The 16,718-nt window shown below is 39.1% G+C and overlaps 1 protein-coding gene across 1 annotated transcript in view; it reads right to left on the minus strand.

Moving 5' to 3' along the window:
• Positions 1-16,718, minus strand: part of LOC132390822 (uncharacterized) — a 258,761-nt gene that overhangs the window by 222,483 nt on the left and 19,560 nt on the right. The window lies entirely within an intron of this gene.

The raw sequence follows: 16,718 nt of genomic DNA on the forward strand, positions 1-16,718 counted from the left end.
TGCAGGGATTTGCACAGGTGTAATTTTATTCTCCATTTCAAAGTGTGCATAAAAGGCTCACCAGAGAATGAAACATTACAGCCATTCATGATGTTAGGTTTTGCCTTGTAGGAAGTAATAGCCTGCAAACCCTGACAGAGCTGACGTGCCTCTGATGCTGTCTCTAACTTCAATTGGAATGTTTTTCTCCCCTTCCCTTCTTTATACCTGCTCAGCTAGGATAGCAGAGATGCCAGGCAGGACAATTGAATACTCCTCTTGCAGGATGGGCGAAGGCAGGGAGACCTCCAGTGTCCCTGGTGACTACAGCTGTGAGAGATGCATCCAGCAGCAGCTTCTAACAAACTGCATTAATGAGTTGGAGCAGGTACTGGATGAACTCCAGATCAGGTGGAAGGGATGATAGATAGGACATATAGAGAGGTAGTTACACCCAAGGTGCAAGACACAGGAAACTGGGTGACAGCCTGGAAAAGGAAAAGGGTTAAAGAGCCAGTGCAGAGTACCCTAACCCTAATGCCGTCTCCCTCAAAAGCAGGTATATTACTCTGGATACTGTCGGGGAGGGGGGTGACCTAACAGAGGGAAGTCACAATGGTTGGGTCTCTGGCACTGAGTCTGCCCCTGTGAATCAGAAGGGAAGAGGGAAAAGAGGTATGCTGTGGTGAAAGGGGATTCATTAGTTAGCGGAACGGACAGGAGGTTTTGTGGTTGAGAACAAGATTCCCAGATGGTATGTTGCCTCCCAGATGCCAGGGTCTGGGATATCTCAGATCAAGCCCTCAGCATTCTTAAGTGGGAAGGCCAGAAGTCGTGGTCCATGAAGGTACCAATGATGTGGATAGGACAAGTGATGAGGATCTGCAAAGGGAGTTCAGGGAGTTAGGTGCTAAGTTAAAGGGCAGGACATCCAGGGTTGTGATCTCAGGATTGCTACGCATGCCACATGCTCAAGAGGACAGAACTAGGAAGATAATATACTTTAATGCGTTGCTAAGGAGTTGGTGTAGGAATGAGGGTGTAAGATTTTTGGATCATTGGGCTCTCTTTCAGGGAAGATGAGACCTGCACAGAAGGGACGGTTTGCACCTGAGCTGGAAGGGGACTACAATCCCAGTGGGAACGTTTGTCAATCTGCACAGTGGGGTTTAAACTAAAGTTGCAGGGGGATGGGAACCAGAGTTCCAGAACAGTTAATGGAGAGGTTGTGGAGGCAGATGTTGGTAAGACCTCAGACAAAGTTAGGGATCAAAAGATTGAACGTGGTGTGACCAATGTCCCGAGCTGTGTATATTTCATAGGAAAGGGAGGTAATAGTACTGAAGATGAGGTAGCTGGTTTACCAACAGAGACAATGTGTAGTGAGGAGAGTCTGTTGATAGGGAAAAATTGCAGTCAACTGGATGAGTTGCAACGTAAAAGCCAGACAAAATCAAAGGGTAAATACAAGATCGTAAGTGCTATATTTGAATGTGCACTGAATATGAAATAAGGTAGGTGAACTTGCAGCAGAGCTGCAGATTGTGGGCATCACTGAATCATGGCTGAAAGCAGATTATAGCTGGAAGCTTAATGCCCAAGGAGAGGCAGGAAGGCAGAGGGAGCAGTGTTGCTCTGTTAGTAAAATATGAAATCAAATCACTAGAAAGAGGTGTCACAGGGTCGGAATTGTGTATGGAGCTAAGGAACTGCAAGGGTAAAAAGATCCTGATGGGAGTTGTATACAGACTGCCAAACACTAGTAAGGATAAGGTCGACAAATTACCATGGGAGATAGAAAATACATGTCAAAATGTCAATGTTACAATAGTCATGGGGTCTTCAATATGTCAATATGCAGGTAGATTGGCAAAATCAGGTTGTTGCTGTATTCTGGGAGGGGGAATTACTAGAGTGCCTATGAGATGGCTTTTTAGTGCAGCTCATGGTTGAGTCCACTAGAAGATCAGCTATTCTGGACTGGGTACTGTGCAATGAACCAGAATTGATTAAAGAGCTTAAGGAAAGGAACCCTTAGGGGTAAGTGATCATAGTATGATTGAATTCACCATGAAATTTGAGGGGAAGTTAGGGTCTGATGTATCAAACTTAGAATGGAGTAAAGGGAAAGGGAATTACAGAGGCATGAGAGAGGAGTTGGCCAGAATTGATTGGAAAAGAACATTGGTGGGGATGATGACAGAACAGCAATGGCTGGAATTTCTGGAAGCCATTTGGAAGGCTCAGGATATATACATCCCAAAGAGGAAGAGGTATTGTAAAGGAAAGATGACACAACTGTGCCTAACAAGAGAAGTCAAAGCCAACAACAAGAGGGCATATAATAGAGCAAAAAATAGAAGTTAGAGGATTGGGAAGCTTTTAAAAATCAACAGAAGGCATCTAAAAAGTCACTAAGAAGGTAAAGATGGAATACCAAAGTAAGCCAGCCAATAATATTAAAGAGGATACTGAAAATTTCATTATATACATAAAGTGTAACAGAGAGACGAGAGTGGATATCAAACTGTTGGAATATGATGTTGGAGAGGTTGTAATGGGGGACCTGTAAATGGCTGATGAACTGAGTAACTGAGTAAGTATCAGTCTTCACTGTAAGGTGGGAGTTCTAGATGTCAGGGGTCATGAAGTGTGTGAAGTTACCATAACTAGAAACTGAAAGGTCTGAAAGTAGATAAAGTCACCTGAACCAGATGGTGTTCAGGGTTCTGAGATGGTTGAAGAGATTAGGCATTAGTAATGACCTTTCAAGAATGACTAGATTCTGGAATGGTTCCCGAAGACTGGAAAATTGCAAATGCCACGCTACTCTTCGAGAAGGGAGAGAGGTAGAAGAAATGAAACTATAGGCCAGTTAGTCTGACCTCAATCATTCAGAAGAAGTTGTTGATTATTAAGGATGAGGTTTCAGGGTAATTGGAGGCACATGATAAAATGGATCACAGTCAGCAAGGTTTGCTCAAGGGAAAATCTTGCCAGACGAATCTGTTGGAATTCTTTGAAGAAATAACAAGCGGAATAGACAAAGGAGAATCAGTTCATGATGTGTACCTGTACTTGGATTTTCAGAAGGCCTTTGACAAGGTGCCACACATGAGGCTGCTTAACAAGCTACGAGTCCATGGTATTATAGGAAAGATTCTAGCATGGATAAAGCAGGGGATGATTAGCAGGAGGCAAAGCATGGGAATAAAGGGAGCCTTTTCTGGTTGGCTGCCGGTGACTAGTGGTATTCCACAGGGATCTGTGTTGGGACCGATTCTTTTTACGTTATATGTCAATGATTTGGATGACAGAATTGATGGCTTTGTTGAATAGTTTAAAGACGATATCAAGATAGGTAGAGGGACAGGTAGTTTTGAGAAAGCAGAGGGGCTAGAGAAGGATTTAGACAGATTAGGAGAATGGGCAAAGAAATGGCAGATGGAATACAGTGTCAGGAAGTGTATGGTCATGCACTTTGGTAGAAGAAATGAAAGGGTTGACTATTTTCTAAATGGAGAGAAAATACAAAAAACTGATATGTAAAGGGACTTGGGATTACTTGTGCAGAATTCCCTAAAGGTTAATTTGCAGGTTGAGTCTGCGGTGAAGAAGGCAAACGTAATGTTAGCATTCATTTCAAAATGACAGGAATATAAAAACAAGGATATAATATTGAGACTTAAGTACTGCTGAGGCCTCACTTGGAGTATTATGAGCAATTTTGGGCCCCTTATCTTAGAAAAGATGTGCTGAACACTGGAGAGGGTTCAAAGGAGGTTTACAAAAATGATTCCAGATAAAATGGATGACATTTGACTGCTAGATGTTCCAGGTTGGATGAGCAGGATTGAGACAAAACTGCCATGTCTATGCGCCTGGGTGAGTTAATCATAAATCATACCCCACCTCCTCTACATTTAAAAGTTTCCAATGTCTGTTGAAACCCTTGGGCAGTGGCATTGAGTCTGAAATGGTTTTTTAGCTCAACTCACGATCCCTTCTTTACACCTCTCCCATCAGCTCACCACAACAATCCATAATTTGATAACTTTATTCTACCTTCAATTTTCTATTCTTAATGGAAACACCTTGAAAATGTGTTCTACCTTCAATACAACAGTCATAACTGTGTCATACTTGCTTTGTTTCCCACACTTCAGAATGGCGGAGCATCCAAACAAAACATCTTGCAGTGGGGAAAAAATGAACAAGGGTCACCTGATTTTAATTCTGCCTTGAGGTTGCCAAGTGAAAAGAAGGAAAAAATTCAAGGATCTGCTTAAAGCCTCCTTGAAGAAATGCAATCTGTGACCCATGACCACTCAAAATGAGGAAGAAGCATTCAGGTTGGTATTGCTGAGTCTATGCATCAGGCATATAACAAAGGCTCTGTAAAGGAAGTGGAAGAAGCAGACCACATCACAAACTACCCATTCACCCATCAGCCACTATCTGACCCCTCTATAGAAGACACTACAGTTCCCCTGACAGCCTTGTTGATCACTTCATTATCCTCAAAACCAGATTGGAAGCAAGACTTCCTTGATTTTGGAATGGTTCAGAAAATAGCGAAGAACACACAATACCTAAAGCCTCTTTTCTTAAAACATTTTGCAACAAAAGGCCTGAGAACAAAATGCTCTTTGTTCATCAGCAGAAAGCTGTCTTAACTAGCCTGTTCACACACTAAAGAATTTCACACTATAATAATTTACTAGGAACATCAATGATTTAATAAATAGCAGTTTAAAGGTATTACTGTTCAATAAATATGTTCTACTTTCACATAATTATTTACAAATATATGTTGCCGTAACTAATTCATATTGATTACCAAACAAACTTTGAAATTTGATTAATTTATAAGCTTAGTTAAACCCATTCTAGCATATTACTTACAAATAGACTGTTGTCATTACCATACAAATCACCCTCACCATTTTAAAATTGACAGAAGCTTTTTAAAACGTAACCAACGGGACAGATTAAACGATCGTAGGCATTGTTTAGAGATTGTTAGCATTTTTATTGGTGAGACAACTTTCAAAATGCAATGGCATAGATTGAAAGATTGTTTTCAAATAAAAAAAGATTGCAGTATTTAAAATCTCATACAACCAGCCAATCTTATTTTGTGCAAATCCTTTTTTAGGTTATGATTTTAAAGCATTATGTAAGAGAATATGTTAGAGATAAGATACGACATGGATTTACCAAAATACTGCCAGAGACCAATAAGAGACTGTTGAGATACCATAAGACAATAAAACATAGGAGCAAAATTGGCCCATTCAAGTCCATGGAGAGACATCTATTGTATTTATAATTAGCTTAATAATATCTAGCAGAGAGAGGTAGCAAAGGTTGTTTCTCAGATTGGATACTGTTAACTAATGATGCGCCACAGGAAATGGTGCTAGGACCTTTACGATTTGTTATTTATATAAATAACTTGGACATGAATGTACCAGGCATAGTTAATAAATTTGTGAATGATTCTGAAATAAGTGGTATTGTAGATGGTGAAGAAGGTTATCAAAAATTACAAGAGGATCTTTATCAGCTGTAAGTGGACCCAAGATTGGCAAATGGCTTTCAACTTGGATAAGTGTGAATTGTTGCATTTTGGGAAGTCAAAAAAGGGTAGTACTTGTATGGTGAAGGGTTGAATCCTGTGGAATGGTGTGGAACACAGGGACGGTACAAGTTCATTAAAAGCAATGTCACTGGTAGGCAGCGCAGTAAAGCAAGTATTTGACATGCTGGTTTTCATCATTCAAGGCACCGAGTATAGGAGCTGGGATGTTATGATGCAGTCATACTAAGTGTCCGTGACACCACACTTGGAGTATTGTGTATAGCTTTGATTGCCCTGTTATAGAAAGCAAATTTCAGAGTGCAGACAAGACTTACAAGGATGTTGCCAGAATCTGCAGCTCTGAGTTACAGAAGGATGTTGGGCAGGCTACAACTTTATTTCTTGGAATGTAAGAGACCAACAGTTGACCATATAAAAGTATATAAAATCATGAGAGATATAGATGGGGTTAACATGCATCGTCTTTTTCCAGCAACAAAATTGCTGAAATTGGTGATTCATGCCAAAGGGCTTGGTTCCATGTTTTATTACACTTTGACTCTACCTCACTTTTCTTTACTTCATTCATTTTTGTGGGTTAAAATAAAAAAATTGTTTCTCTGACATATTGACTCACCTTATAATCTGGAATAAAAATGCAGAACAAGAACATAATGAATTATTTTTTAAACAGCATATCAGGTATCTGTTCTCAACAACACTATAAAGATAATTGTTGTAATGGGCAGTGGGTTTCACAAAATCTCTTACTCACCCTTAATATAAAGCAGTTCAAATTAATTCAGAAGTTCAACTGCCACCAACAACCTTCCATTGGATGAAGCATTCAGCGGTTGCTTCTGAAAAGTTGCTTCTGTCTTTGGCATACTAAAGGAGCATGGTACAACTTCAAACTCACCACAAAGACCAAAGTACTCTTGCATAGTTAACACTTTCATGTATGACAGGAATGCATATGACATCTTATGAACTCCAAAAGCAAAATTAAAATTGTTTTCATCTGTACTGCATTCACCTCATACAAACATCAAATGGTAAGACAAAAGAATTTCCACGATCATGACTCTCAGGGCAAATTTATCAAGTGATCAGAAAGAATTTGCTGATTAAGGTACTTAAACAGATTGGATAATGTTTGCATACCCAGGGACATATGAAAGAGGTAAAAAAAAAGAAAATTAATATCAAGATGTCGCCAGCTTTAATATAAAGCTACAGGCAAAATACAAAGACATTTGAAAATGATCCTGGTCAATGGAAACCTGGTGAATAGCAGAACAAGATGGCATCAATGTCTTCAGCAGGGCACCAAAACTTCTATCAGGAAAAGCTCCAGTAAGTTGAAGAGGAGAGAGCCTGCAAAAAAATTGTAGTTCCTAAACTATCTACCCATGACTCATAGACTTGGAACCACTACGCTAGATTATGCAACTCTTAGACTGGACTATTTAAGCACGGTAGACACCACAGGTTACTTATAGATAATGCTGCAACATCCTCTACCTCCTGGAAAAATAAACTTGCCAGCATTTATCTCATTGGAGAATTAATGCCAAGATCAACTTAAAACAGATTTAGTGAAAAAGAGATGAATCCCTATATGCAGGGATTTTTTAAACCATCTCCTTTCCACGTTCAGTAGCTGAGGCAGCGAATGTCACGTTATGTAGAAAATATTTGACTCAGATCAAGGGGAGAACAGAGCTGAATGTGATTCATATGGCATTGAATCAACACAGATACAAGAACTATGATACGGAAAAGTGGCCTTGAAAGGAAGCAGATTTCACAAAGTAAGAATAGACAGTTACAAAGGAAAAAAGAAGCAAAAATTTTGAATTTACAGTTTTCCTGATTCAAATACCATTTGTCCTTTATCTGGGAACCATTGAGTCAATGGAATAATAATAATAATAACTTACTTACAGAGCACTTTTCAAAGTGCAAACATGAAAATAAAAGACAAAAAGGTGTTAGCTAAAAGTAAGGTTACATAAACAGGTTTTGAGCTGGTGTTTAAGTGTCAACTGAGTCTGCATTCCTTATAGTTTGAGGTATTGAGTTCCACAGTTTAGGAGCATAGTTTTTTTAAAAAAAAAGCTGACCTGCTAATTATCATTTGAGGGAAACTGTTTAAATTTAAGACACCGGTGGAAGAAGACACGAAAGCTTAAACAGGAAAGGCAATTCCATGATGAACTCCAGTCCCAGACCATTGACAGCCTTAAAATCAAGAAAGGAAACTTCAAAATCAATTCTGAAACATACAAGAAGCCAATGCAGAGTAGCTAGGGCAATAGTAGCTATGCTCCTTCATCTTGGCTTTAGTTAAAAGTCCAATAGCAACATTCTGGATGAGCTGAAGTCGTCAATAGATTGATTAGGAAAGCAGTAAAGATGCATTGCAGTAATCTAGAATGTTCAATATAAAGATACTAGTTTTTCAGCATCATTATATAACAGAAACAGACATACCTTTGTAATATTTAATAAGTGCAGAAATGCTGCTCTGGTCACCTTAGTTATGTGGAATTTAAAAGTCAAATTCGAATCAAGGCTTGTTATTTCTGATTTTCCGAGGGGAGCTAAGTTCTCAAGCTTATCAAGAAGTTTACCTCTTTCGGCTTTGGGACCAACCAGAAGTATTTCAGCTGTATATTCATTTAGTTTTAAGAAATTATTGCTCATCCATTTGTGTATTGCAGTCAACTCAGAAATCAGAGAAGATAGGGTGTTATCATCATTAGGATCAAGCAAGATAAACCATTGTGTGTCATCCACACAACTATAGAAAATTATGATACACTAAAAGGTCAACATAGCTTTTTGAGTTGAGAAAGAGAAAATCAACCTAATCCCACTTTCATGCCTAGAACTCTAGCCATGAAGATCATGGCTTCTCATGTGCACCTGCAAGTACTTCCTTTTAAATGTGATGAGGCTTTCTGACTCCACCACCCTTTCAGCCAGTGAATTCCAGACCTACCACCCTCTAGAAGAAAATATACAGTATATTTTTTTAAATTTCCACTCTAATCCTTCTACCGAGTTGTTTAAATCTCGATGTTATTCAACCCTCTGCTAGGGGAAACAAGTCCTTCCTGCTTATTCTATCTAGACTCATTGTATTTTTATATATTTCAATTAAGTCTACCTTAAGCTTCCAAAACAGCTCCTGCCTCTGGACTATTCACAGAACCAAAATTTTTCCAATCCCATCAACATCCTTTAAATCTCCTCTTAACATTCTTCACTGAAATCACTGATGTGGTCTAATTTGAATTGTATAAAAACTATTTTAGCCTACATGCTTTTATATTCTAAGCCTTGACTAGTAAGCAAACCATCTGTGTGCTTTTTAAATAGCTTATTCACAAGTCTTGCATCCTTTAAAAATTTATGAACATACAAAGAACCTTGATTCCTTCATGTCTCAGAAATCTCACTTACTTTGTTCTCTCTCCATATAAATTATCCACTCTTCTCTAAGTTAAATTCCATTGGCCTTCCTTTTACCCAAACAGGCCATCCCGAGTATTTCAAGTAAGAATCATGCCATTCAGCCACTCATGCTTGCTCCAACATTCAATATGATTATGGCTTAACTTTGCCTGAGTGTCACCTTCCTACACTAACCCTCTGTTCTTTGTAAGGTGAAGTTTGCTAAGTTCTTTTAAGTTTTGAGACATTATCTAAATATACCAAAGAAAGATCTATACTTGGCTTCATCTTAGGAAATGAAACTAGATGGGAGGTTGAAGTGTTGATGAAGTGAAAATTGTGAAACAGTGGCATGAGTCTGTATCTTTCAAGATAGTTTTGAAAAGAGATAGGATTGGTCCTCAAGTTAAGGTTCTAACATCAAGGAAGGCAGAATTCAGATGACCTGGTGAATATAGATTTGGAGAAGATCAGATTCAGAATCAGATTTATTGTCACATCTTATATGACATGTTTTTGCTGCTTTGCAGTAATACAGAGCAAATAGATAAAATTGCTATAAATTACAAAATAAATAAACTGCACAAAGGAATAATAAGGTAGTGCTCATGGATTCATGGACTATTCAGAGATCTGATGGCAGAAGAAAGAAGCTGTTTCTGAATCATCACACCAGTGGCTCTACCTTGTTGGTAGTTTGAATAGATTTGGTATGTCACCAATGATCCTGTGTGGTGGAGAGTTTTCTGCCTATTACATCACTGCCTAGTACGAAGGCTCCAATGCACAGGATTGTAAGAGGGTACAGATGGCTGTAGATTCAGCCAACATGAGATTACTTTAAAGCGTTCAGGGGCAGCTTGTTATAGTAAGGTAAAAGGAAAAGATGGTAAGATGAGGGACCTTTGCTATGATTATGGAAATGAATGAAGCATATAACAGGCATAGGTAACTATAATCAAGCATGAGGGTGCAGGAGAGTAGTTAAAAAAAGGAAATTATGATGACAAAAAAAGGTTGTGATATATCCTTGGCAGGAAAGATAAAGCAGATTCCCAAATCACACTGTAAGTACTTTGGATGCAAGATGGTAGGTAAGAAAGAAAGAGTCCTCTTTGGGGTTATATACAGTATGTGTGGAGCGAGGGGCTATAGACAAGAACCAAAAGGGAACGTAAGGGAGTTTGCATTGAAGATAAGGACATGAAGGATTGAGAGCTGACACATGGAAACACAGATTACCTGGAACGTGTAGCTTTTTATAAGGTGGAGATGTTATATTGTATGCCTTGGAATACATACGTGGATAAATCCTCATGGCAAGATGAGAACTAGCCCAGGATGTTATGGGAAGTAAAGGCATAGAGTCATAGAATGCTACAGCACAGAAACAGGCCATTTGGCCCATCTAGACAACGCTAACTATTATTCTGCTTAATCCCAGACCATAGCTTACACATGCTTCTCCAAATTCTTCTTTAATGTTGAAATCGAACCCACATCCACCACTTCTGCTGGAAGTTTGTTCTACACTTACTACCCTCTGAGTGAAGAAGTTCCTTCTCATGCTGCCCTTAGACATTTCAGCTTTCAAACACATGACACATGACCTCCAGTTACAGTCTCACCTTAGGGTGAAGATGCGGGGGCTGTGGTGGAGATTTGTGTATCTTTGTTAACCACAGGGAAGGTACTCAAAAACTACAGATAATGTCATAATATTACACTCTGTGGTCAATGGCCTTTTTCACATTGCCAGTGAGCTCAACCAGGCCAGCTTTAACATTATGTTAGCAAAATACTATCCACATGATCTCTGTCCCACCGACAGCCCAAAATCTCTCAACCATTGGTATACAACCATCAAAGATGGCTGCTGAGCCATCTCTTCACATGTCCTCACCTGGGTAAATCACACCACCAGGCTGTGCTCTGACTCCCTGCATTCAAACAGAGGTAAAAATGGAAAGATCTGGTACAGAAGGTCATACAATACAGGTCTGAGGAAACTTATGAGTAATTGCTTTGAGTCAGTAGGCTGGTCCAGGTTTAAAGACCTATGTGCCAGCCTAGTTAAGTATGTAACTACCACCATAGGTTTTATCAGCAAGTGTATTGATGACTGTGTCCCAAAATCTAAGTGTTCTCAATTGGTAACCATGGAAGAATCAGGAGATCTACTTCCTACTGAAGTCTGGATTTGAAGTATTCAAATCAGGTGACCCTGACCTTCACAAAAAATTGATATACAACCTCCATAAAGCTAGAGTTGCTAGGAGACTGTACCAGTTCAAAATCAAGTCTGGACCAGCTGTGAGTTGAGGCAAGGCTTACATGCTATAACAAAGTACAAAACAAAGTTGGGCAGCATCACCTGCAAAAGCATACCCCTTCCCGATGAGCTAACATATCCTAAATACGCTTTGAACACAGGGGAATGGGTATGTCAACATTCCCCCTCCCCACCTCTGAATCCTGAGTCACCACTGCTGACACAAGATCTGGAGAGTGAACCTGTGGAAAGCGTCTCTCCCCAAAGATGTCTCTGGCCCTGTCCTTAGATCCTGTGCAGATCAGCTGACAGGATTATTTGCAGAGATCTTTAACTTCTTCCTGCTTCACTCTGTGGATCCTATCAGCTTTAAGAAGACCACTATCATCCCAGTGCTTAAGGAAAACAAGATAACATGTATAATAAATGGCTACCACCCAGTAGCTCTGACATCTAACATCGTGAAGTGCTTCAAGGGGATGATCATAGCAGGCATTAACTACAGCCTTCCAGATAACCTCAACACACTGCAAAGAGTGAAACGTGTCTACAATGAATACCATCTTCCTGGCCTACACTCATCTTTGGAGCACCTGGATAGTAAAGACACCTATGTCAGACTATACTTAAGAAGCATGTAGACAGACATATAAGGATATTTTCCTAATAAGGACAAATGGAATTAGTGTAAAAGGGCAAAAAGCTTGGCAAGGAACTACTCGACTGAAGTGACCATATCTGTGCCGTGCAATGCTAAAACCTCTCATTAGAACATAGAACATATAAATCTACAGCATATTACAGGCCCTGTGGCCCACAATGCTGTGCCAACCATGTAACCTACTCTAGAAACTGCCTAGAATTCCCTTAGTGCACAGCCCTCTATTTTTCTAAGCTCCATGTACCTATTTGAGGCTCTTAAAAGACCCTATAATATCTGCTTCCACCGCTGCCGCCAGCAGTGTATTCCATGCATCCACCACTCTCTGTATGAAAGTCAGACAGTACAAGACCCAGACTTCCTAACTTCTCATTTAATGACAAAGATTAAAGCTATCTCCATCACTGTCAACTAGAAAACTGCAAATTATCTATTGTCTATCACCATAAATGTTTTTGTAATGACCCCTGCATTTAAATCTAAATTAATAATTCATACTACACCGAAGTCTGTCAAATCCTAATCATCACAAAACCACCTGCCAACAAATACCCTTAGCTCCCTGATATGAATTAATTTGGGATCTAATTTGCCACTTTTCCTTGGACCAGCTGCCATTTAAGATGCCTCATAAAATATATGCAAACTACATCAAAGATTCGGCCCTCAGAAACTTTTCTTGTTACCTCATCAAGAAACTCAATCTAGTTAATCAGGCATAGCCTTTCCTTAACAAACCTGAGCTGAAGTATCTTGAATACCATGTCCTTTTTTAATACAGCTCTTGAATTCCTCAAAACTGATTCCCAAAAATTGCCCACCTCTGAAATGAAACTAACTGGTCTGGTACTTATCTCTTTATTTGTTTCCTTTGGAGATGTATTTCTGTGCTGTACTGTTCTATGTAACATTGAACTCAGAAAAACAGTACAGCACAGGAACAGGCCCTTCAGCCGACCATGACTATGCTGACCATGATCCAGTCTAGCTCATTCCATAAGCCTGCACATGGTCCATATCACCCCACCCCCACTTCCAACCTGTTCATGTGTCTGACTATAATACAACTTCAGCAGTTCTCTTGCGCCATTCTTAGCAAAGGACTACTGAAAAATTATGGTCTAAACCTTTGCATTGCAACCCTTACTTTTTCTAACAGTGAGGAATATATTTAATTCCAGCCTGGTGACTTACCAACTTCCAAGTATACTTCCAACTCTTGTTATGTTTCTCCCACTCAGAATTTCACACACTTCCTCCCTGACTAAAAAATTGGCCGTATTCATTAAAAACCTTGCTCACATCCTTTGCTTCCACAAACAGGTTACCTGTTTCATCTACAACAGACCCTACTATTTCCTTAACTATCCCCTTGCTCTTTGTGTGCTTCAAAAGCATCATTTTATTTTATTTGGCAATACATTTTCATGCTGTCTCTTTGTTTTCCTAATGTTTCTTTTAAGTTCACTCTTGCACTTCTCATAGTCTTCTAGCTTTCTGCACTATTAAGCGCTCAGTGTCTGACATAAGCTTCCGATTTTTCCCTGTCACTTTGCCACCCAGGGACTCTGCATCTGGGAACTTAATTCTTTCTCCTTAATACAACATATTCACCCTAAATACCTGACATCCAGCTTACCTTCAAGCAGCTTTTGCAAAATCATTTTCCAATCCAGTAAAATTTACCTTACCCCAACTTAAAATACTTGTTGCTACCTCCTTTTCCATCATGATATAATCTAACAGAATTATGATTATGATCACAAATCATCCCACTGATTCTCTTTCCACTGGCTCAACTTCTTTTCCAAAACTAAATCAAAATTTACTCACTGCCCTCTCTCCCTTCTTGTTGGGTGTTCAACATATGGATTAGCAAAACATTCTGAATGTGGTTTAGGGACTTGGTGCCCTCTATAAAGGTTACACTGATGGCATCCCAGTAATTTTTATATTATGGTAATTAAACACTCCCATTATTGCTCCTCTGGTGTTTTCATACTTGTCAGACTGACCAGAGATGATAGAAATTTGAAATACAAAAACAAAATTCTTGAAATACTCAGGAAGTCAGCCAGCATCTGGGAAAAGATACAAGGTCAATACTTCAGGTCAAGAATCTTCGTCATAATTGGGAAAGAGGAAACAATTTAGCTTTAAAATGCATGGTCCATGAGGAAAGAATGAATAGGACAAAGGAACTATCTCTGACAGGGTGAGGCCAGGGTTGCCTCGATGGTAAGATGAGAAGCCTAAGTTGGTGGACTAGTGAAGGAAGGCTGCAACATGCTCTGACTAAAAATGAGGAAAAGAATATGAGGTAGCACTGTTAAAATAAGGCATCAGAGCAGTGATAAGGAATAGTATAAATTGTGGTATGTTGTTGGTTTGGGTGGAAATAAGTAAGGAGTTGTCTAAAGACCCCAAGATCTTTCCTCACTACAGGACAAAGCATAAATGGGAAAATATCAACAGCATATAAGAAGACAACTCCAATTATAATGAGTGATTTAATTAACATATTAATTGGATTAATCAAACTGGCAAGGATACCATGGAAGAGGAAATTGTAAGATATATCAACAATATTTCTTAGTGCAATATATTGTAAAGACTGCCCTTGGATTGGGTATTTTAGATTTGGTCATCATAAATCACAAATGGTAAAATTCCAGATACAGCTTCAGAGCTAGTATTAAACTTCAAAATCAGTTTCTTCAGCTGAAATAAGATTTATTCTAAAGGCATAGAGAAAGGGACTTTTGGTGTGAGCTGGAAAAGAAGGTTAAGGAAAAGGTGACACACACAAAAAACACTGGTGGAACACAGAAGGCCAGGCAGCATCTATAGGGAGAAGCACTGTCGACGTTTCGGGCCGAGAACCTTCGTCAGGACTAACTGAAAGATAGTAAGAGATTTGAAAGTAGGAGGGGGAGGGGAAAAAGCGAGATGATAGGAGACCGGGGGGGGGGGGGGGGTGGGGTGAAGCTGAGAGCCGGAAAGGTTATTGGCAAAAGGGATACAGAGATAGAGAAGGGACAGGATCATGGGATGGGAGGCCTAGGGAGAAAGAAAGGGGGAGGGGAGCACCAGAGGGAGATGGAGAACAGGCAGAGGAATGGGCAGTATTTAAGCAGGTATTTTCAGCAGAAATTTATCCTAATCAAAAAAATTGCAAATATGAAAAAGATGAAGTAATTCAAGAAAAAAGATCAAGTAATTCAAGAAAAAAGATCGTCAAAAACTAGATTATATAAAGTGGCAAAAGTTAGAGATAAACCAGGAGACTGGGAATTTGTTCACAGAGACAAACAAGGTAAATGGAGGGAAAATTGATCATAAAAGTAAATTAGCAAGTTGTATTAAAACAGTATCCATGGATATATAAAAAGATGAACATAGCTCAGATAAGCGTGGGACATGTGGAATTTATAACAGGAATCAAGAAAATGGACGATAGCATCAGTATTCAAGGTGGAAGATACGATAAATATCCAAGTCATCACTTTTTATTGTCATTTCAACCATAACTGCTAGTACAGTACACTGTAAAAATGAGACGACGTTTTCCAGGACCATGGTGCTACATGAAACAGTACAAAAACTACACTGAACTACGTGAAAACAACACAGAAAAAAAAACTACACTGAACTACAGACCTACCCAGGACTGCATAAAGTGCACAAAACAGTGCAGGCATTACAATAAATAATAAACAAGACAATAGGCACAGTAGAGGGCAGTAAGTTGGTGTCAGTCCAGGTTCTGGGTATTGAGGAGTCTGATAGCTTGGGGGAAGAAACTGCTACATAGTCTGGTCATGAGAGCCCGAATGCTCCGGTGCCTTTTCCCAAGATAGAGTACACACTATTTGGTAATTTTTTTATTTTTGCCGGGTGTACCAAAGTGCCATGGAAAGCTTTTCCTTGCATGGCGTCCAGACAAATCATCCCCTATATAAGTACTTCATGGTGATGCCAAAGTGAAAATGATCGGCATGGGAGGAGTTCTTGATTATTTTAGTTACTTTTTTCTTCTTTTCCAATATTTTTATTGTTTCATATACACAAATACAGAATTCATAAGGATATTTATTATAAATCAAAATAAGATAGCACAAAATACACTATATATAAATCATACTGATATAATCACAGTATCCTATATTGATGATCCATCAAATAAAATAAATTGAATAATGAAATACAATAGTATAGTTAATTATATTATTTAAAAAATCTACACCCCCTACCAAAACAAAGCTGGTTGGTAAGAAAAAACAAGAGGAAAAAAAGAGTACTTCACCATATAGTGTTTTATAATAATAGCCTAGATCTATATCTTAATAACAATTCAAAGATTTTTAAAATAGTTTAGAAACTTTTTTGAATAAGTAGAAAGTGTAGACGAACTCATTGGAGGGAGGCCAGTTTCCATGCTGGATTGGGTTAAGTTCATAACTTTCTATAATACCTTATGCAGAGAGATTGTCATACCAAGTTCTGATCCATCTCAATAGAACGCTTTCTATGGTACATCTATTGAAGGTCATGAGTCATCAGCAAATACCAAATTTCCTTAGCCTTCTGAGGAAGTAGAAGCGCTGGTTTGCTTTCTTAGCCACGGTATCTACGTGGCTGGACCAGGACAAATCACTGCTGAAATTTGCACATTGGAACTTGAAGCCCTCAACCACTGGGGTCCTTAGACAGGGCTGCATGCCTTGTGTCAGCTCCTGAACTCTATGACCAGCTATTTT

Source organism: Hypanus sabinus, chromosome 3 (genome assembly GCF_030144855.1).
Source record: "Hypanus sabinus isolate sHypSab1 chromosome 3, sHypSab1.hap1, whole genome shotgun sequence".
Taxonomy (NCBI): Eukaryota; Metazoa; Chordata; class Chondrichthyes; order Myliobatiformes; family Dasyatidae; genus Hypanus; species Hypanus sabinus.